General features: G+C 38.1%; 1 long non-coding RNA gene across 1 annotated transcript; it reads left to right on the forward strand.

Moving 5' to 3' along the window:
• On the forward strand, positions 1–2577 carry LOC106941526 (uncharacterized). Its single transcript, XR_001423390.1, has 3 exons — positions 1–83; positions 185–214; positions 718–2577. It is a non-coding gene; the product is annotated as an uncharacterized LOC106941526 (long non-coding RNA).
• The last annotated feature ends 2424 nt before the right edge of the window (positions 2578–5001 follow it).

The following is a 5001-nucleotide window of genomic DNA, read 5'->3' on the forward strand; positions in this document are numbered from 1 at the left end:
TTAAAAAACAAAACATTTCTCTTACAGCGGGGTTTCTTTAAATGTTCAAGATCTCGCTCCTTCTTGTGCCGGAGCTCTATTTGGTGAGTAAAACATTCAGAGTTTTAATGAAAAGAGCTTTAACTCTAAATATTAATGTTTTTTTTTATAGTATAAATGTTAATAGTTGTGTCCACCTCTACAGGAATCATGAATACATGCGGGGCATTCTCAGGTGAGTTTCTCTTTAGTTAAGAAATCTCTTTATGATAAATATTTAAGCAGTAGAAGCTGGAACTCCATAAATGATAACTGGTTCCCTTTTACTAAATTCAAAGTTTGCGATGATGTGTGGCTGTCAGGTTTGCTGGCTCCCATGATCCATGCATATTTCATCAAGAGAGCATATTAAAGCCAGTGAATCAAACAGTCAGCAGAGAATGACAGCCCGGTGTCTGTAAAGACAAATAGTCCTGTGACATTTTTCTTCATGTACAGAGCCTAGTAAAAGTGTATCTGCTGGACTTTCCCATATTTTGTCATGCTACAACCATTCATTCAGTGTATTCTGTTGAGATTTTGCAATTTTGCACTCACAGTAGTGCATAATTGTAAAGCAGAAAGAGATGGGTGTAGTTTTCAAAATGTACAAATAGTAACATGAAAAGTCTGACTTGAACTTGGATTCAAGCCAGACTTTTTAGCTGACCGAATGGTAACTGTTCTCGTTCTGTGCAGGAGTCCTGATGGTGTACTTCTCGGGGTATCTCATTGAGGCCACAGGCTCGTGGGCATCAGTGTTTGCCCTCATCACCACAGTCAACCTGATGGGCCTCTTCACCTTCCTGGCATTTGCCGAGGCTCGCAGAGTCGACATCGACTCCGGCAGGGTCCGCCACCATAGCATCCACATCTAAGTCGTTGATGGAACGAGTGCGTTATTCCCTATTAAAATGTTACTGTGGTTAATCTATAGGCAGATTATCCACATTGGATTATTATCCAATAGATGATGAGTGGCATCTTGCACAGTTGAGACGGGAGAAATGGTTGTTTATCTCTGCGTTTACTAGAGGTCTTTAAGGCTACTGAAAAGCACACAGCAGAGCATTGTTACTGAGAAACTCTAATTGGGGTTCAGAAGGAGGGGAGCCCTGTCCGTTCAGAAAAAAATGTAGGAGAGTATACTTGCACTACGTCCAGGTTACAGCTGGTGAAGTGGTTAAACATTTGAGAGGAAACTGTTTACATTTGTAATGCATTACAGGCCACATCGGAAGTGGAAAAGCTGCAGAGATTGTTTTGTGAAAGCTGTTGCTAAGTGCTGGGTACTGCAGAGGGAACTCAGTGGTGGAGGTGTTAGCTTGAGGTGCTGTCTGGCTGTGACAGACAAAGCTGGACTTCTTCTTACCTTGTAGGTGACCCAAGGAGAGTCCGAACTATACCTGGAGCATTTTACTCGAAAGCCCCATAAACTTATCACTGAGATAAATATCCTAGTGACATCTCATTAAGCGCCCGCTAATGACTCTGGCGGACACCCTTAATGTTGTGTACAATTTACCTTCAGCGGACCTTGTGTTTGCAGTTACAGGCTCGTCCTATTAGTTTTCAATGGGGGTCAGAAAGCTTTAGGGCTTAGCTTTAGCTGAGTGCTTTCTCTCTGATAGATGTATTAAATACAGTAATGCAATTTGTGAGACCAAAGGTTAATAGTAAATTATTATTTTTTTCTATGTTACAGCGTCTAATAAAATCTCATTAAATTATTTTTGAGCAATTTCATATTTATATGGTTTTGAAATATTTTTTCTTTGAAGAGAAATTAATGTGAAAGAGGGAAAAAAAATATGAAAGGACAAATGGAAAAGATGAGACCTGATATTGTGTGTGAGTGTGTGTGTGCTAATCTTATCTTGTTCTTCCTCTAAAAATAAATGTTTTTATGTCTGGCACACATGTTTATCAGAAAGATATCCAGATTTTAATTTCCCACTTTGTTACTGAAATCTTAAACTGTAAATGATCACAGTGGGAGTGGGGAACCTGGATTATTTCTTCATTGTCTCATTGGACCAGTGTTTGTTTTCTACACTTCACATAATGAAAATTACCGCAGATAAAAGGGTTGAAGGGATTTATTAAGGCTACAGATTTAACAACAACAACAAAAAAAGGCAATTACGGATATATCAACAAATACCAGCTAAGTCTAAGTGTTAAAGCGGTGGCCTTCAGAACACAGTTTTCATGTGAAATGCATTATGCTCATTTACTTTTTATGCATTTATTATTTTGTGCCTCATTTAAGCAACAAAGGATTTGGAGTTTTGGTTGTTAATAAAGTTGTAGGAACTTTGTTGTTATGTTTTTGTGCGAGTTGTTTATGTGAATACAAAGCAATGGCAGGTGTTTTTTGTTTCTTTTTTTGCATCTTCTAGTGCTAATTTAGTTTTGGAAATGTTCACTGCATTTCATTAAATTATGTTTTGCTATTTAGATAAAAAAAAATACACAATTGCAGAAAGTGTTTTCTTTTTTTCTGTGTATTTTCAGAATTAATTTAGTTTCCTATTGACATAAACTGATGAACCACAAGTTTAAAACTGTCCTCTCTGTGTGTCGGCTTAGTTCAGAGTTTCACTAAATAAAAATGTTGATTCTCCATAGATTGCGTCATATATTGCTTGCCAAAAGCCATTGTAATTTTAATACAGTCTTAAACAGTAGTTCAGGCTTTCTGAAGAGATGTATTTATTTTTCTAAGCCTTTTGGCTCTAATCCATGTGTAAGCTGTGAAAATTATTCTTTTCATCCATTGTTTAAGTCAGGCCACATGCAGCTTTTCTTTTGACTCATGATTTGTGAGCAATTCTCACAAAAATCTTTAAGATTTATATTTTCTCAAAGTAAAAAAAAAAAAAAATTCCCATTTCATCATTGGCCCTCTTGCTTTTTCTGTCCTATATTTGTCTACTAATCACTGAGGCATAAAAACATTGATGATACATGTACATACATATTGCAAAAAGTATACTTACTCTCAATGTCTGCTCAACCATGCCTCCTCTCATGATTTCCATTTAAAAAGTTAATTTACTTAAATGACAGTACCGTACAGAATAATTTGATTTGTTTTCCAGCTTTTAGCCAGGTGGAGCAAATATTTCCTCCTGCCTTTTCAGATGTGGATTATGTAAAGCTACCTTTATCTTTTATGTTTTTGTCAATATGTTGACAGTTTTCAAGAAATTAACTTTGGCATATTTTAAGTGACATATTCACATGCTGTCCTAAAAAAAGTCAGACTTAAGATAAGAAATATGTTAAAACAAAATATGCTGTTTAAAAAAAGTTTTTAGTTTTGAATAAAAATGCAGTTTGTTGGCATAAATGGAATTTTCCAGTATTCTTAGTTATATCATTCGTGTTTTGTCTCTGTGTATTTTCTGTGTAGCTCCACAGAGAGGCAGCATAGTACAAGCAATGACAAAGTCCATGTTACCCGTCAACACATTCCTAGAATGAAACCCTTAAGTGATGAATCATAAGTTTTAAGAATACCTTATAGTGTGCAGAAATTATTTAAAAAAAAATATCTCCTGCGTCAAGGAACATGTCATGTAACTACTTCTGTGACAAAACAAACAAACAAACAAAAAACCGTACTATTTTATTGCGCTAAGCACCTGAAAGTTGCTTCAGTCCTGTATTGAATCCGGATCAGCTGCTGAACAGGTTCTGGTGCCGGGCCGTCATGTTCACACTAGCAGCTCACTACACGCCCAAATCCCGAGTGCGGGCCTGCGGGACGTATGCGGTGGCACCATATGGCAGGATGCTGTGTGCCATGTTGGCTAGCTGGCACTACCCACGTGTGAATGGCCAGACGCTAGTCAACCGAACCTACTCCTCCTCATGGGACCCAACGGCTTGGGTAACCATGGCGACGGGTGGCTTGTGCGGCTGCCGCGTGGCAATGAAAAGGAAAGAAGAAGGGAATGGCAGGGTGAGAGGGGGGTTTGGGGGGAGGTCACAAGTGAATGAAAGTAACAAGTCATTTAGAAGTCAGTGGGGTGGTGAAGTAAATTTAGGGTTTGATGTACAGTTTGTAAAAAAAAAAAAAAAAAAGGTGGGGATGGTCAGTCACTCAGACAGAAAATGGCGTTGTAAAATAAGACATAATCATGATGAGTGGCCCACTATTTAATTAGCAGAAATTAAACACGAAGAGGGAGACTAGAAGACCGAGGCAATTAAACCCTCCCCCAACTTGTTGGCTAGTTAGAGTAACCTAGTAAATGCTGGGCTGGCAGAGAGCTAGAGATACATTTAAATGAAATAGCCCCATTAATTAGTAATTAACATCAAGTTAATGACATTTCACTGTGTTGCCATTTCATCCTATGTCCTTCCTCTGAGGTGGAGGGGCTGTCTCTCCAGTCCCTGATCGGAAAGCTAATTAGAGCAAAGCTAAACTGCTGTATAGGACTACCTTATAATATAGAGGCTGGTCATTGTGTGAGCAGCATTAATCGCTTTGTAGTAATAGATAAGCAGGCTTTATAAGTCTGACATAAAGGTTTTACATGTTAATTGCATGGTGAATGCAAGCAAGCTAACGTTTCCCCAGCTGACTTGGAAACACTTTAAACATTTCACCCCCTTTTTAGACGTCACATAATCTGTTTTAGGGTTGGAAAAACTCAAACAATGTGGAAAGTGTACAAAACAGAAATAAAACACAATTGGCCTATTAAGTGGATTGCAGTTTTTTTCTTTGGTGATGGTGGTTGAGGGAGGTATATGAAACGAAGAGAAATTTTTTAGACACAGCTACTAAAACCGGAAGGCAACACAATAATGTCACCATCTTGAAGCTGTTACTTCGTATGACCGCGGACAGAAAAGTCGTTTTGTTCTTGAGAAAAAAACAAAACAATCATACATCCAAACATCTTGCATTTACGAGAAGCAACACCCCAAAGCTGAGGTAAGAGCATGCAACAGAGTTCATAGCCA

The sequence above is a fragment of the Poecilia latipinna genome, unplaced genomic scaffold, assembly GCF_001443285.1.
Source record: "Poecilia latipinna isolate Pla-1442-1.1 unplaced genomic scaffold, P_latipinna-1.0 Scaffold3719, whole genome shotgun sequence".
Classification (NCBI taxonomy): Eukaryota; Metazoa; Chordata; class Actinopteri; order Cyprinodontiformes; family Poeciliidae; genus Poecilia; species Poecilia latipinna.